Genomic DNA, 18004 nt, shown 5'->3' with positions numbered 1-18004 from the left:
TTGCTAGAACAATTGACTACCAGACTTGTATATAAGAATCAAAGAGGCAGGGGCCCTATCGATGAGAGCTTAGGTGAAGGCTCGAATAGCTTAGTTGTTAGTTGAAAGACTCTGTATGGGATGTTCTTTCTATAGAGTGATAAACAGAGGGATCTTGCTTTCTAAAAGCCATAGTCAGGCAGAAGGCAGTGTGCAGTCAGCCAGTAGATGACGCCATAGAGGGATTTGTCAAAGCACGGATAGGAGCTCTACCATGATATGATCTCTCTCATTGAGAAAGCGCTATCAAAGCCGCTGTCCCAATAGCTTTGTTCAGGAGCAAACAACCACTAAATTGCTTGTTAAATGGAGGAGCGGAAGGGGCAAAGTCAACGACTGAGGCCAGAAGGTATGTGAAAGTAGAAGCCAGGGACAGAGAGAGCGGAGGAGAGGACTGATTGAATGAATGTCATTTCACGCTGATAGGAATGGGGGTTATCCCTGTCTATTCTATTTCTCCTGTCTTATTGATCAACGGTGTGCCATGAGATGCTTCGCCCGGAGGATCATTCATGGTGAAGATCCCAACATGATCTACTCGGTCAAGTCTGATTAAAGCACTCCAACCAACCCAACAAAAGAAGCAACGGGTACTACTGGAATGAAATCGGCATCTAATTTCATTTCTTAGGTCTGGGTCAGGATCCAATTCTCTTATAGAAGGAATGGATAGATATGGATTTTTCCCAGCCGCATTGTCATCATCTCACTTCCTCTTCATGACAGAAAAGGAGAAGTTGCTTGACTCAGTGTACGAGGTTAATGAGGGGCTACTTAATGAAAAGATAAACCCGCCACTAGAGCGGAAAAAGGATTCTATATTCTATTTGACGATACCAGCGAGTCCGTCTTCTCGGCTGACGTGACGGCTGAATGGATTGATGATTCATCAACGGGCACAGGCCAATTCAAAGCGGCTTAGAAGAATCAAGGGAAAAACTGGGTGAAAGTCTCCCAGGTTAGTGTGCAGATAGAGGACTTCTTTCACAAGGGGGAGCGTACCAACCAAGACAAAAGCAATCAGACAAGACGAACATCGAGAGACGAGCCTTAAGCCCCAAAGGAAGGGCACTCACAAAAGATCTTGTTGAGCGAGAATCAGTTCTGATACATGCAGTTCCTCGCCTGGGACAATAACTGACGATAGATAGCGGGAGGGGGGTACGAGTTCCAACTAGGACTGTCATAGGAGCGTCAAGCCACTCAAGTTAGAGGAGCGGTTTTCCACTCTTAACCGTTGCACACGAAAGAGGACCGGAGGCCCCCTCAACCTCTTAATCAAGGCACCCCATCTACATCTATGTCAGCAGCATCAACCGGGACTATACCCATTTACTATTCATACTAGGTCAAAGGAAAATCGAAAAGACCAACGACTTGTCTAAAAGAATCAAAGATCCACGAGCTGAGCTTGATCTTACAAACGCAATTTATTGATTAGTGACTTTTATCAGTCTACCAAAAAGAAAGCGAGTCCTCTGCTCGGTAAAGGAGCATTCAGGCATCGGGGGAAGAGCTCAAAGCCGAGGAGAGCCCTGTGTCCTGCTGATAGAATGGAAAGGGAAGGGCCATCGGCGGAGGGGGTCCCCCTTTTCACCAAGGAAGGGACGAGCCGCACTGACGATGAAGAAAAGGTAACACGAAAATAGAACAGCGGGTCTTTCTTTTCGGTCTTTACTGAAACAGATACACGAGCTTCAACTCATGCATGATCTTTTCAGAGCACGGGTCGGGAGGACATTGCAAAACGCCAGTGGAGGTCTGGTCTCAAAGTCTAGTCTTTCTTCTCCTATCACTGCCTTTGGGGAACGAGCAGGTAAAGCGCTTAGTGTAACTGTCCGGAGCGCAGCCTCTTACTAAGAGAACAGATGCCACGTAAACACAGAAAAAGGGCAAGAGGGTAAAGGAGTAGACTAGCCGGCAAAAGGAAAGAAAGTCGGAATAAGCGGTTAGGCTTAAAGCTGTTAACAGATATGGAAAACTACCTTACAAAGCTGCTACCTGCCTTGGAAGGTCAGCGGAAAGAGCTAGAACAATGGGAAAAGAGCTGGGAGTTCGGCTAAGGGAAGTGGGGAAGGGAATGAGGAAGGATAAGACAGAAGACGAGAAGCCGGCCAAGCAGTTGCTTTAAAAAGGCAAGCTGTAGGAGTAGGCAGTTCATAGGGGTAGTTAAAGACTCCATCTTCTGGTGGTTACTATTCGGTGAAGTAAGAGGATGCAGGAAAGGAAGAGATACAGGAAGCCATTAGGCGGCTAAGAAAGTCATCAGGTAGGTAAGCAAGCCGCCCTGGTGCCAAGCTAAGTCCCAAGCTAAACACAAGGATCACATCGATAAGAGAAAAAGCAAAGACGGCTTATGCCGAATATCTTGAACTCAAAGAAAACCAAGCTTAACGACTTTACTTTCATACCAGGAAATAGAAGATGTGCCAAATCATTCTCTATCGAATCGTAGTCTAGAGCCAAATGAAACTGATTCCATACGAGTCAGTCTGTCAGTTGCAGCTAACAGATCTTGGTCACTGCATCAGCTCGATGTCAAAAAGGCTTTTCTTCATGGAGACCTCCACGAAGAGGTTTATATGAGTCCTCCACCAGTTTTTCGAGCTCAGGGGTAGAAATAAATACATACTTAAAATAGTGGAGACTGAACCCTCTACGGAGATGATAGAAGATATGAACCGCTCAATCGATACAATAGAAGACGAGCTCCGAAGGTTCCTCTCTTCACTCTTCTCGGATGATAAGTCGAGCTAACCTATTCATAAGGTGAGCTAACCTATCCCATAAGCCCCTAGAGTTAACTTGTCTTTGACTTTTAGTTAATTACTTTATTCAGGTCGAAAAGAATGACGCGGGTCATGGAGCAGGTTCTCAAGCAATCTCATAAGTGGTATGTAAGAAAGGTATCAGTATAGAAGGTTGGAAGTTTCCCAGCCCGGGGGGAGTGTTCGTGAGTGTTGGTGAACGGTATACGTAGAACAGGTGAGTAAAGAGTTGTCCTTTGAGCTCTTAGCTCTTTTGGTACCGTCGGTATTGCTTCTTTCTTTCTAGTTTTCCTAGGCCAACATCCCTTGGTCCACGGATTAGCAAAGCAGGCCGATGAGATGAATTGGTTCCGGGGTATGCCTGCCGAGGTAGGCAGGGCAATAAGGGCAAGGCTGCGGGAAGAGTTTCAGAACTAGGCGAGAGTCCTTCACTGCACTCACTGGAGAGAAGGGATCATCTCCAATCTAGTTGTAAGGTCTTATCCCCAGAAGAAGAAGTGCATTACAGAGGATAGCCCAAAGGTGGGATACTACTTAGAAATTATAGAAAGGTATGGTGTAGTCCACCACAGGCTTGTATGGTAATGATGAAGCTGCCTGACAGCTAGAATGAACAAGAAAGTTCTGTTTTCAGAACAGTGAAGATATTGCATCTAGAAGTCAAGTATCCAAATCGTCTTGGTAGTATCAATAAAAGGGAAAGTGATGGCACTGGTCAACTAGCATGGTAAGTAGGTCCATGCAGCTGGCCCTGGATGTACCCTCACAATAGGGGAACCGGGTAACCAAGTAGCGATCCGAATGAGTGGTAGTTCGCTGGGCCTGTCTTTTGCTCCCAGAGGTGCTGGTTCGAATCCAGTTCGTGACAACCACAAAACCTTTGATCATAGAATATCTCGGGACCCCGCTGGTAAATACGGGGCTCTGGCAGCTGCACTTTTTTTATATGATGCATCGAATGCTTCCTCTGCTTTCAGTAAAAATACCAAAAGCCTATTCTCGAGGCACTCTTTCTCTTATAGCGCTCTTTCCTTCCCTTCGAGCTAGCCGGAAAAAATCCATTTCTTTTGTCTGTAAGAGAAAAGGCGCTTATTCCATGAAAGAGGAGCGCAACGGAGTCATGAACAAACAAGAATAGCCACTTCCTTATCTACGCTATTGACTTTCCTCCCCTCGTGGGAAGTAGCAAGAGCCTTTATCTAATCTACTATTGAACCATCTCACCTGAAAGTCAGTCACTACCTTAAGGCATGCCTTGACTCCACTCGATGGGACTTGCTTTCCTAAAGAGAAGACGAAGAGGATGACACTGGGGATCGTTCTTACTTAAAGAAATTCCCATGAGCTGCCTTGAGCTGGTAACTCAAAAATCGATGATTCTTGGCCACTGACTTACTGCTTTCACTTAAATGCCACTGATGCGTAAGACATTGAGTTGGACTACTTTCCTTCTGGTAATGCCTTTCCCTGTGGTCACCTTGCCCTTCTACTTACTGTCTTGGCTATTTCGAAGGATTCGCTTCGGCGGGTGATTTAACTAAAAAAGAATTTTTGAAAGTGGCACTCCTTCCTTGCTTATTACCCCGTAGTGGGATATTTTTTGACAATCGGTCGTAGATTCCCTGGCTTGGCTAGGAACCTAGTCCCTTCTTGTGACAACAGAAGAGAAGGAATTGCCTTTTTTCTCTCTTTTTCGCCTTTGGCCTGGTCAAAGCAAAAAAGCCACTACCAACTATGATTTCCACGAAATGCTAGTTGAAGATCCACTATTTACTTATTTCTAATAAGATAGGACCATCGGAAAGAGAGTCAAGTCGAATCCCGTGCTTTCGGGTGATTCCGCATTCAAATGCTACCCACATGAATGCTAGTCGAATCCGTATGCCTAAACCACATAAGATAAGCTAAGCAGCTAGATCGATTCCAAACGTGTGATTAGTAGCTGATGCAGAAAAAAGAAGAACAGCTTCTTTTTCTATGATGACATCTACAGCAGATTCAATGGCCTCGGTTTACACATTCTTTACTTGAAAAAAAGAGTGAAGTTAGAAGGATTCTCGTCAGAAGGTCAGGTCAGAAGTGGATTCCCGGTACGATACTAGGCTATGATTCCCCGGGAGAGAGAGAACTCTTATAAGAAAATGGGCCTTGAGCCTGCTTCATCGCCTTGACTTGATTCGGGTAAGTCAAAGTAAGGACTTTGCTTTTTCAAATCCCAGACAGGAAGGAAGTCGAAAAAAGATCTGCTTTAGGATCAACTGAAGCAGAAGAAGAGAACTTTTCCCCTTGGGGAATGAAAAAGATTATCTTTCTAAAAATGAAATAAGACGTGTTCACTCTGTAAGAGCCCTTGGTCTTAGTCTTAAAGAGAAGGAAGCCAACAATAGCACGATAGCAAAGAGCAAAGAAAGCTAAGCGCGCAGAGAGAGCAGCATATAGCGCGAAAGAGTCCAAATACAAGAAAGGCAGAGCACGAAGCTTGTGGTCCGTTCCTTTCCCAACTATAGTGGAACTTGTCTGAAGGAAATCTTTTATCTTATTGTCGGGAAAGAGTTTGATTACCAAGTTCGATTACCATAAGTGGAAGTTCAAACCTTATATCTCCGATATATAGGATATAATGTCAGAAAAAAATAAATTGGTAGATAATATGGCTTGACAATGTCGAGCTAAGACTATCGCGAAGTAAACATAGGGTTTGTCTCAGCCTTGACTATGGAATCTGATTTCCTAGCGACTATGTTCCCCTTTTTTCCTGCAGTCTTTCCAGCTATGGATCCTACAATTCCCTATGAAGCTCCCTGACAACCCCTTCAATCCATCTTCATCTTGGCTGGCAGCCTAGATTGAGCCCTGGGACTGATCTTCCCGTTGGCTTTACTGCAGCAGTACTCAGAGTGAAAGGTCAGCGGGGGGCATAGCGAAATTCCTCACCGAGATGACTGGACAACCTATCGACCAGATCGCACCAGCAGAGCGATTCAAAGCCTCTTTGGAGCGAATTCCTTTGAAGTAGTTAGTGCACTAATTGAGTGAGTCGTGGATCATAAATGATGAGCGTAGCTTAATTTAGCTGATCTCACAACGAACTATAAATAAATAAGTGGGTGGCTCTTTATAGCCCAATGGCTACCACCGGAAGTGCGCTAAGTTAGTCACAGGGGAACCCCAAGTTCTTTCTCCGACTCTATAAAATAAACTTGGATGGGTTGCTTGCTTGTTTAGCTTGACCCCTCTATGAATGTGTATAATTCGAGAACGCAAATGGCTAGCAGGGCCGAGGAACCACAATGAACGGGACGACAAAAGTTCGACAAGAATATGACCAGAGAGATATGTTCTTCTTCGTGCATGCAGGTCTGGTTCTTGAGAAAACAGATATCTATTAGCGAGTTTCGCCGTACAATATATAACCCGGGACTGGCTGAAATGAATGAATTCTCATGGTTTCCGCCGGCTAATAGGGCGAACAGCGTAATGGGGGCGGACGACGTGAGTGAGAGCCCAGACCATAGCGGCTTTAGAGACTTCTCTCTCGGCGACGAAAACGTTCTCCGGGAGGCTTTCCTTTCTGCTTTACTGTGATTTACCCATAACCATCAGCGGCAAGGATTATGGAAGAGGCCAAACCAACCCAGGTACACCACAAGTAGATACGGTTGGAGTAGCAGATCCTATAGAAACAAAGACAAAGCCCGAGACAGATCCAGACGCGTACCTAGGTGGCGCAGCATCCCTTCGAGTTGCTTGCCACCCCTTTTATCCTTTCTCCCTCCTCCGGTCGCCTCGTTACCTTTTTTGCTTTCTCACATTGACTTCTTTCTGCTTTTTCACTTCTTTTCCTTTGATTCAGCTGTATTAGTAGCTGATGATTCCTTTTTTCCAAGTGTGTCCGATTGGTATCACTCGCATAAGACTTTTCCTTTATTTGTAGCGGCCATGTGGCATAGTCCATCTTTTCCTTCTATTTTTCCCTCAAAATAGAATATATACTTGCCTTTGTACTGATTTGAATATATGTAGGAAGGCTTAGTGGAAGGGCTACACCCTCTTCAGAGGTGCCCGAGGGGCACGGTCTCTGTCTTTGACTTGGCCTTCGGCCTTGAGAACACAATGATTTCGGACTTTCTCTTTTTCGAGCCTTACTAGGCGCGTATTGCTTTCTTGTATTTTTTAGGTTGAGGTCTATATAGACGATCTGACTCTTTGTCAAGTGAGAGTAAGAATTCTCCTATTGTGATAGCGGTTAGTGGAACGTGCAAGATAGGGCCAGCTAGGCGAGCAGGGTCAAGAAAGATAAAAAGTCGTAGGCAGAGATGACTAAGTGAAGAAGGCCCTACCCCTTCTTCATTCAAAAAGGGAGTAGCGGAGAGAGACGTTCCCGAAAGGCACCTATCCATGGAAGACAGATGATGAATGGGGAGCCGACTAGAAGACAGATAAAGGAGCAGGCTGGAGTGGGGCTTTAGGAAGAAGGGGGTCGGAGATGGACTTGGATGATGGAAAAAGCGGTCTTCCTCGCTTGCTCCAATGCTTGGTGAATCAGTCAATGGAAAATTGCTAGCGATCTCAGAAGCACAAGGAAACAGAAGAAAGAAGGCCCGCCAGAAAGAGGGGAGACCCCGGAACGATGTATGAAAGAGACTCTTGAAAGCTATCGAAGTGGACAATAGAGTGTTGCTTCTTATGAAAAAGCCCCCAATGCTGTGTGAAAGAGTGGCGGGGAATGACTGGGCTCAGGAGTAAAGTCAACATAGTGTGGAAAGTGGGGTCGACCTTCTAGTGTCTTGTAGGGAAAGAGAGGTTCTCTAGGCAGATAGAGAAGGAAGGGCCAATAGAGAAGAATGTTGAAATAAGAGTTGCATTTAGTAGTGCCGGCGCCTCATCCAAATGAGACTTGGAAAGCGAGATAGGGCCTAACTGGGAGGCAGGAAGAAGACTACACGGGTGGTTCGGGACGGAATCTCTTTGACTTTTTGGTGCCATAGCTTCGACTCCACCCCAGAAATAGTAATAGGAGGGAGCCGCTACTTCACCGGGAGATCGTGATGAGGCAAAAGGGGGCTTTATTAAAGTCCTCTGGGTCGTCCACTAAGTGAGTGAAAGAGGTGTCATTGGGAGAATTGGGAAGAGAGAAGGCCAGCCTCCCACTATGTGAAAGAAGAGCTTTTTCTCTCATATTCACTTCTATAGAATATATATAATAGGTAGTTCGCTTAGCCGCAGCTGAAGCCATAGATCTTGCCCGGGATGCTCCCAAGGTTCATCGGGACATTTTTTTCAACAACTGAACTAGCATCACCGTTCTTAAGCCTAGACTTGTTTTGGGGTTCCAAACCTCCTCCTATTGCCTTTACCCAGCGGCAAGACGCTTAGTTTTGTCAGAAAGGGAATGCTTATTCCCCTCTACTGTGCGGGTGCTAAGACTAGGAGAAGAATTAAATGAATCAGTTCGCTTGACCAACCCGAGCCTTCGAGCCTATAGTTCTTCTGATTTGGCTAACATCCTTCGATGACAAGCCGACCGAAGGTAGACGCACCGGGAGCCTACTTCTATCTCATCAGAAGCAGGCGCATAGGCTATAGAATATAGAATCCTACCTTCTACTCTACCAGCTACTCTAATTTTGAGTTGGTCATAGGTTGACAGTTTTCGGGGTCACTTTTCGGGTCAGAACTATTGGAAGATGAAAGATAACTTATTTAGACGAATAGTGTGCCGATGCCATTACCCCCAAAAATCCTACATTAGCAGTGCGGGTTAAATAATATAGAAACCAAGTCTAAGAAGACCGAGGAGGCCTTGGGGTAATAGAACAAGGGAGGAAGAAAGGAAGGAGCTTCGGCTCCAGCTCCGCAAAGGTAGACTTTTTTCCAGGTTAGCTAGAGAGAGCGATATTCATCTTTTATAGCTTGTTTACCGGAGGCCTCATTTTCAGGTTTGATAGAATAAAGAAGTAGAGAAGATCTCTCTTCTTAAAGTATACAACACTTCCCGCAAGGTTCACACCGCGGAAAAGGTGAAACGTCGTCTCTGTCAAATAAGCTATGATACTCTGGTAATACCTGTTGCTGATCCTCATCTTGTACTTGTGAACAGCAGCAGAGGCCGCATATGATAGGTTATTCCAAAATCAATGTGAATATCGCCGAATAGGAGACTTCGTTGCACAATCGTGAGTCCCTTGAATATAGAGAGAAGTTTGACTTGTAAAAAAAGACGTGAGTGTCCCTAAAACTATGCCCTTGTTCTAATAGTACAAGCTCGCTATAAATCTAGTTTTTTGTATATAGATAGAGAGCCCCTAGCCCGAGAGACTAGTTCTCTCCAGTGTCTTTGACAACTATATACGAAAGAGTATGATAACAGGCCTTTCAATGCCATCGAAAGAGCCTAACGCCTATATCCTACCAACCTCAATCTGCACGTCCGAAAGGGACCCTCTAATTCTATCATTCGGAAGCCTCAGGACCGTATCCATGAGGGTACAAAGGATTTTTTGAGGCTAGCAACCGATAGCAACTGTAGCATTACGATCGACATTGGAAGATTTTCGTCAAGGTCATACTTAAACCGTATGATCCTTATAACTCATGATAGTTTGACTAAGGAATCATGCATTGGAGCTTACTTGTTCTCAAAACAGGTGGTCAGGATAGTACGGAAGTCGGTATTTTGATTCACATCACTGTATCTAAAACAATGTTCTTCATCCCGCTTATGGAGGTATTCCGAAGCCACCCGAATTGTTGCCTGTACCAGTCTCCCTCAATCGATCAGGGTATCCTCGTATCATCCCTCTCATCGCCGGATGATGATGCGGAAGGATGACCGGGCGGACCTTTTAGTTAAGCTCTATCTGTCTCTCGGGAGTCGATCGAGTCATTCTTGTGTGTACTTGTCATTCGTAATGGTTTTAGTAACTCTTTCTTGCTTTTGTCACTTGTCATTCAGGTACTAGTATCTGTAAATCAACTCCACTCTTTCTTGAACCTGGCACTAGTAAAATTGTATCTCGGTTCATGGCATGTTAAAACGACTCTATCGGCTTATAGTCATTCCTGGCACTCAGCGCATGTCTTTGATTAGCACCAGTTCCGTCACTCGTATCTGGTTGAACCAGTACTTCCTTTCTGCCGTTCCTAGGGACCACCCACTCCCGTTCCTTGGTTGTTGGTGTATTATATCTTTGGTTTGGTTCCCGGTCAAAGCCGTGAAAGCAAGATAGGGTGAACACATTTGTATCGTAATATGGGTATGAGTATAGTATATGTACAAACAGGTAAGTGAACTACTCCTTTGACTGGTCTGCTCGCCGTTTGGTTTGAGGGCCTACATCGACTAGGCTTCCCGCTGACTGAGGGAAGCGATCTGTCTTAAACAAGAAGATTTTCCGGGTGAACAATGAGATGGCATGTGAATGAGTGATATGGGGAGAAGGAATCAATTCTTGTACGTATGATATGGGGTCGGTACGATACACATATGGTGAACAGTTAAAGCGAGGGATGGGGTCTAGTTAAATACGCTATGGGGAGATATGGGATACAGCTAATGTCGATAAGGAAGGGAGGGAAGGAGCTCTTGCCTTCAACTCAGAGCAGAACGTTCCTTCCGGAACGCAAGGCCTATTTGCTTTCGTAGCAGCCAAGGATGAGTTCGATCCATTAGGTTCTTCTATTTGTTCAGAAAAGAAACGAGAGACAAGAAAACATCTTTGATTACGATTAAAAGGAATAATCTAAAATAGACCAAGATCTATCTAATTTCGGGTCATTTCTTGGTGAACATGATCTGCCATAATCTCTTCGATCCCTTCATTTATGTGCCAGAATAAAGAGAGATTTGGTAGGAAAGTGGAAGATACTTTTTTTTATATGATAATCAAAGGGAGTGGGAAAGCTGCAGTAATTCTTTGGAAAAGCCCGCTTCTCTTTGTCTTCGAGCTTGAATTCTTCAATCCACTGATTCGTTACTTCATATACCTCCCCACCAATAGATAGAGACAAATGGGAATAACCGAACCACGTCTACAAAATGCCAGTACCATGCAGCTGCTTCAAAGCCAACGTGATGCTCCTTGGTCAGATGACCAAGATATTGGCGAATACCACATATGATCGAGAAAAGAGTACCTATAATCCGATGAAAACCATGAAAGCCAGTTGCTAAGAAAAAGGTAGAACCATAAATACTATCCGAAATTGTGGGGGGGGGGGCGCTTGATAATATTCCATTCCTTGAAAGGCGGTGAATACTAGAGCCAGTGAAACGGTAGCTACTAAAGCGTAAACTGCTCGTTTTTCCTTCCCCACGAGTATAGCATGATGAGCCCAAGTTACGGCAGCTCCGGATGAAAGGGGAATAAGAGTATTAAGAAAAGGGATTTCCCGAGGATCTAAAACCGCAATCCCTTTTGGGGGCCAAATACCTCCGATCTCTACCGTAGGTGCCAAAGAAGAATGAGAAGAAGCCCGAAAAAGAGCAAAAAGGAACATAACCTACGAAACGATAAACAGAATAAACCCATATCGATGTCCTAATTGTACGACTTTGGTATGATGTCCTTCCAACGTGGATTCATGTAGAACATCGCGCCACCATACGAACATGGTATATAGGATAAAGATTAGGCCCAAACTGAGAAGTGTTGCACCCCCTTGAAATGAGTGCATGTACATCACACCTCCTACGGTGGTTGCCAAAGCTCCGAGTGAACCCGAAATAGGCCATGGAATTGGATCTACCAAATGATAAGAGTGCCTCTGAGATTCAATCAAAAACAACTTTGCCCCGGTTGCATGTAAACCCCCCCTTCACCACCGCCCCCTAAAGTGGTAAAGAAGGCTCTTTGGGGTCTCTCTTTCTATCTGACAGGACAAACAAATAGGAAGGGATGGTTCTTTCATTGCAAGAAGTCTAACTAGAAAAGGATCTCCCTATTACTTTGAGAAGAGAATTGTTGGTTTGACCGACGAACTACATGGGAAAATGGATCTTCTTTCTTTTCAGAAGACATTTTTTGAAAGTAACAATTCCATTCAGTTCGGTTTCGGAAAACATTCCGTCGGGGCCTAACATCAAAGGTGCAGGTTGATCTCTATGGTTGAGGCTGCAATTCATTTTTACACGTGGAAAGGGCTTACTCTACTAGAGGTTCGGCTTGGTCTCGCTCCCTTCCCGTACTATTCCTCCCCATTAAAAAAAGAGCGATTGAGAATGTCGAGAACCTTTCTGAACGTCTGTCTTCGCGGGGCGATTTGAAAAGGAGTATATCTTTCTTGTAGTGCCTTCCATTCCACTATTCTGATCAAGAAAGAATCTCTTATGAACGACCAAGTCATAATGAGATTAAAAACCGATGCTTCCTTGGCCGTGTGGAACATGGATTAGCATTATGTCATTCCTACAAGTGATCCCCCATCCAGGATTGGAAGAAGTGCTATATGAGGACTTCGAGATCAAATAGAAGATGTTCCTTTCCATTCCTCGTGAGCCACTGATTTCTACGAAACAAGAGATCAAAGTGATCTTCCTCCTTTTTCCCAATAAGTCGACGGCTTTACACCATTGGGAGACTTCGAATAAACTGGAGTACATATAGGATAGACCGGTGCTAAAACCTTTTCTCAAGATATCTTCCAAACTGTTGGGCTCCTTGCTCTGGATGTTGTTCGTACGGTGTGAAAGCAGTTGGTTACGTAGTTTTAGAATTCTGCTGATCCCAAGTAGTCCATCCCCATCATTGCATATGGCAATATAGAAAGTAAAGAGGAAAAGGCATGACCAGAAGAATTGTGTGAAATAAGTGAATTGATCTAGTTGAGGCATGATTGATTCAGTGATGTGACTTCTCCTGCTCCAGTAAATCAGTCTGGAGACTTGCTAATTCAATTCAATTGCCTTGGTTTTTCCAAGAAATACATGGGAAAAATAGGGAGAAAGAAATGGGATTGTGTCAACAGGCCCCTATTCTGACAAAAAACAGCCACTTTTCTTTTTGTTTAGCCTGTTCCTATCAGATAAATTCTTACGAGAAGAGGAAAAAAGTCCTTCGTCATAGGTCTCCTCACTTATGTTTATGCTTATGATAATATATGTCGATCCCTAATCTCACAAATAGATTTCGACCCAATCTCCCATTTGTGAAGCAAATCATGAGTGTATTCCGCCTACATTTGTTAGGTTCTTTGATTCTCTAAGTTTGTTTTGTTTAGATTGCATTGCACGAGAGCGCCCTTTTTTACTTTATATAAAAAATATAGATTTACAATAAATAATAGGTAACCTTCATCAATAAACCTTGCATAAGAGATAGATCCTGCTGACTTGAACTGAGCACGAATTTCATTTGTATTTGAGCGTAAAAGCAGCATATTGCTTTGAAGGTTTCCAACCTACTGGTTCAGCCAAGAACCAGAAACCGAATGAAGGAAGCGAAGATCAGAGTCAAAATATGCCGTGGAGAAGAGCTTACTTATGAGCGGAAGACGAAGTCGCAGGGGCTGGATTGAATCCTTCTCAGGAAGAGTTGATGCTTGCTGAGTCTTTTTGTCTAGCAGCTATGGAAAAGCCTATAGTATAGGGCTGGAATCGCAAGAAAACCCAGTCTCCAACTGAAAATTCCCTCTCACTTCTATGTTGATCCTCATATTGCTTCATTCTAACTTGTGCCCTTGACTGTCCTTTGAAATCCGTATGACAGTCGAGTGCTCCCTGAGTTGACTCTCTGCCGAGGCAACATTGGAACCTTCAGGCTGGGGCATAGGTATAAGTGTTGGAGCATAGCGATAGAGGGCTTCAATTAAAATGGGGTCATTTTCATTGTGGTATGATAAGTAGTGTCGTACCACCACTCTGCTAAGGATAACCACTTATATACCACTTTTGTGGCACGAGTGGCCTTTTGTGCTACTCATTAATCATTAATCTGGGGTGAAATAACAGAATGATGTTAGAGCCCCCTTCGATAAGACGTCCAGCTATTTTGCATTCCTCGGAACAAATTATCAAGCCAGTACTACTACCTTCCTTCGTGCGCCTTCTTTGATTTCTGTGGCTTTACTGGTACGAGCCGCGATCCCAAGTCTTGTTCGCATGCTTCCGGAACTTGTTCGTCAACACCAGGTCAGCATGTGGCTCTTTCATCAGACATGGCTATGCTCATAATATTGCAATGTAATGGGCGATATCTCCTACGCTGTCTCTGTGGATTCCCACCGAATTCCAAGTAGTCTTATCTTTCTATGCGGCTTTCTTTATAGGGATCATGCTGGCACGGTACTCCGTTTCCAGCAAGTTCGTGAAGGTCCATCAATTTGAAAGGGGATGTTGTACGTATCGATGTTTTTGAAAGTACTACTTAGGGTCCTCAGTACGACTTTGTTTGGCCTGTGTTCCAAATTCAATGCTCAGGCAGCTCAAATGCCTTATTCTTCAACAGGAGCTAGTCTAGTACTTCGAGGCAGTAACTCAAAGTGGTACCAGGTCAGTCCCTAACTATCTGCTTCCACTAAATACGCGGTAACGCTAACTCATGTGCTGAACACAGGGTCAGTCACGGACCTCTTAGGTTTTTTTAGAAAGAACAAAAAAATTATCGTTAAGGTCCCATAGATAGAACCTGATACGAAGTACTGAACATAAGACCTATGTAAGGGAGTCAGTCCTACTCATAAAGGTGAAGGACCAAGCACTAGATCGTTGAAAACAAAAAGAAAGACTGACTTTTAGATAACTTATTTAGGAAGGAGCCATCGTAACTGCTCGCCATCGGAATACGCTTTCAAGGCAGCTGCCAAGTCAGCTAGTAAGTAAGCAGGTAATAGTCAGCCAGCAAGCTGGGCTGTTCTTGCCAGTTCGAGTATGAGACATCGGTGTAGTAGTACTATAACGATTTTGACACATACTAATGACTCCTTTTGTAAAGCAACTTCTTGTGCTTTTATTCCAGCCAACGAAGCTCCGTCTAATCTAATAGGGGCTCGGTTCGGTTCACCTATCATACCTACTAAGTCGAAGCCAGGCGAACTCGGACCAGTGCAACAAAGTTTAGACTCTCGCGATTGGACTCTATAACAGAAGAGGTTGTGCAAAAAGGAAAGGGAAAAGAAGCTTTGCAAAAGCTAAGGCCGAAGCTCTTTGGGCGATATTATAGCATAGCATATTTCCTCATGATTAGGGTGATGTGGTTGTTCCATCGGTTTTCTTTATGGAGGGATCTCTTGTTCAAGATATTCTTGAAAGGCGGATTGACAAGTGCGATGAGGAGATGGAGATTCCAGAAAAGTCTACGAATAAGTAAGTGAAGGTTTGGCTTACGTGCTCAGCTCAAGCAAGAAGAAGCTAGAAAGTCAAGCCTATTGAATGGTGGCAGAGGGAGTGGAGGTCTAAAAGTCAGAAGAGAACACTGTGCAAAGGGTACGCGACCACAACACACTTTTGTCCCTTTTTTTCTTTCTTTTTCTTCGCACTAGGAGTAGCTATAACTTAGCAATTCGATTGTCAGTTTGCTCTCCGGGCCTTACTTCTTGATGACTGATCTACATTCTCAGCTGATGACATTGAATGATTTGAGGACGCTGGGCGGCCAAGCTTGCTTGCGCTTGGGCTGTTTCGCCATGGCTTGGGGTATAACAGTTCAGAGAGATCGACGAGCACCTCACACTGCCATGCCAACCGTAGCTTTTGAATCATTTTTGGGGTGATCTTTGACCAGCCGATGCAGAGGGAATGGGATATTGAATGAAAGTCAATCGAAGAGACAAGTGACTTCCCGGCTAAGGAAATCTGCAAACACTCTAAACGATTCAAATACAGATCAAAGTCTATCACGCCCTCATAGGAATCGAGGAAAGATGGATTTTAGCAGCTGGGTAGTTCACCACTGTTCGAGCTTCATAGGTAATAGCAAATCCTAGATCACCCTTTTGAACTAAACTCAGGGTATTGATAGCAAGAAGATTCGCAGTTAAACTATCCAGTTCAGGAAGTTCTGTTGCGGGATAGGCTAATCCGAACAAAAAGCATCCTAATAAAGGAAAAAAATGGTATTTAGGACATCAATCTAGAGTGCTAGGGCATAAAAGCTTTGATTGAATGAACGCCACCTTGGTTGTATTGTTTTCAAACAAATCCAATGTTGGGCCAAGCGTTGCCAGCCGGTAATAGCCGAAGGCAAAAAAAAAGGGGGAGATAGAGAAGAGGAGATTCAGAAGAGTCACTCCACTCCATGGATAATGTACACAGATTCTTCATTTATTTGTAATTCCTTTCGGGTCGGAAACATGGGCTGCTGGTGGGGCTGTGCCCCTTCTCCCTCTTCTTCCGCTTTACAACCGGAATAAGGAACCTTAGAATTCACCCCGATTCAGAAATGGGATTTGAGAGGCTAGCAAATCGGAATTGTGTGGAATGTCCTACTCCTGCCCGAGCTTTCCGATCAACCAATCCCCTATTTCATTTCAGGGACATCAGTGTTAGGTAGGCCCAGGGATCACTGATTAGTCGAATGAGCCCATCCCTCTGGCCTATCATTTGTTGGTCGATCCGGCTGGCGGCTCCTGCGTCTGGGGCCCCTTTATACTAGTTTGCTGCTAGGAGTCCCCTAGTCGAATCCATAATCCATAGAAGTCCCAATAGAAGTTTACTAACATGGCTCTTCCATCGGCGATCTACTGCTCCCTCTTAGTTGCATATGCCCATGCTTTGATTCGAAAGCCCTAGCCAGTGATGAATCCCCAGGAAGAGAGGACTATTGAATTCCTCATCCCTTCAGTCCAGTTTGAACTCGTCCCAACAACGAACACCTTCCTACTGCAAGGCTTTGCTCTGCCCTTCCACTAGAATCCACTCCGGGTCGGAGGAGCACCTAGTCCAACTTCTTGAGCAGCCGAGATATTGAAGAACGAACATTTGCTTGAATTCCTTGCCTCACCCTGAGATGAGAGGGAAGGTCGATTTGACTCGAATCCTGGACCTGATCTTTAATCCAATACCGGTTAATGATGCGATGGGAGAAGTTTTTCTTTTGTCATTTTTCATCAATGTTGGCCCAGTCGAGGTTCGTCCATGCCCAATCCCAATGGACAAACCTTAGCCCCTAGCTCTATAATCCACCCTACCCAGTCCCTGAAAGCCCTCCCGGGGGCCTAGCCCTCTTTCTTCGAGTCTTAAGCGGCTTTCATCGTTGACGAACACCTGCGCTAATAAGACAAAGAGGGAGTCTAAGGGGAGAATGGCAACCATTGGTGGACCTTCCCTTGAACGAGTCACGGAGCTCTCAACGGAGTGGTTTAGGTTCTGGAATTCCATCTCTAGTTGGGGCTTTCGGTTCGAAGGTTATAAAATGTGGTGCGGGTTCATCTCTCTCGACCAGTTCAAGTTCAAGGGAGGGTGATCGAGGGGACCCAGACTTGAGATCTCTTCTCTATGGCGGGAGGTCTCTTTTGTATCAAGAGTGTTTTGGGGAGGCTAGGGAAGACGGATTGGATCGAGAGGCGATGCTTATACCTCTTCTTTCTCGATAGGATTCCCATCATTTGAAGTCTCCGGCGAAGGAGATCAGGGCGAGGGACCGAACATGTTCTATCCTCAACCTCCATCCGTCATTAGTAATCTCAATTCGCTTTTCCTATTCACTAGTACAATGCGCGCTACAACTAGCAGCCCCTTACTAGTAAGGGAAAAGGCTAGCGCCCAAGGGCTGATGAAAAGCCAGCAACTTGTTAGGACTAGGTTTTGGCTTGCCCCTTTCTTCTTATTAGGAAGATAGGTTTGGAACCCTATACAAGGGGCTGCTTGCTGCACACCCCTATCTCTAAAGGGGCGCACACTCGTTACCACTAAACGACAAAGCCGGGAGCGGAAGGAGGGACTTGAACCCTCAACCTCAGCCTTGGCAAGGCTATGCTCTACCAATTAAGCTATTTCCGCCAGCTACGGTAGTGGCGAAGCACTACTAAGCAATTCACGTATCACTTGATACGGACGACTTCTGTTTTTCCGCCGGACCATAGTCTTGACCTCCGATCGAGCTACGAACACGAGTAGGTAGGCTAGGGGGCGGCAGGGCTGCGTCTTTTCAATCAATCTCCGGCCGCTCCGCTATTGGTGCGAGTTGTCAGGAGTCTTGATCTCGAGTCAAGCTGGGGCGTCATCTGTCTTTTAAGTTAAGTCATTTCCTAAGACGGATCCT

General features: G+C 44.8%; 1 non-coding gene across 1 annotated transcript; it reads right to left on the bottom strand.

Annotated features, from left to right (window-relative positions):
* Positions 1-17669: 17669 nt before the first annotated feature.
* TRNAG-GCC (transfer RNA glycine (anticodon GCC)) lies at positions 17670-17742 on the bottom strand. Its single transcript has one exon. It is a non-coding gene; the product is annotated as a tRNA-Gly (tRNA).
* Between the last annotated feature and the right edge of the window lie 262 nt (positions 17743-18004).

This window comes from Lactuca virosa, chromosome 6, assembly GCF_052849685.1.
Source record: "Lactuca virosa cultivar CGN04683 chromosome 6, Lactuca_virosa_CGN04683_v6, whole genome shotgun sequence".
NCBI classification, from domain to species: domain Eukaryota; kingdom Viridiplantae; phylum Streptophyta; class Magnoliopsida; order Asterales; family Asteraceae; genus Lactuca; species Lactuca virosa.
Note: the sequence above shows the minus strand (reverse complement) of the source record. Positions and strands in the feature narration are given on the sequence as shown.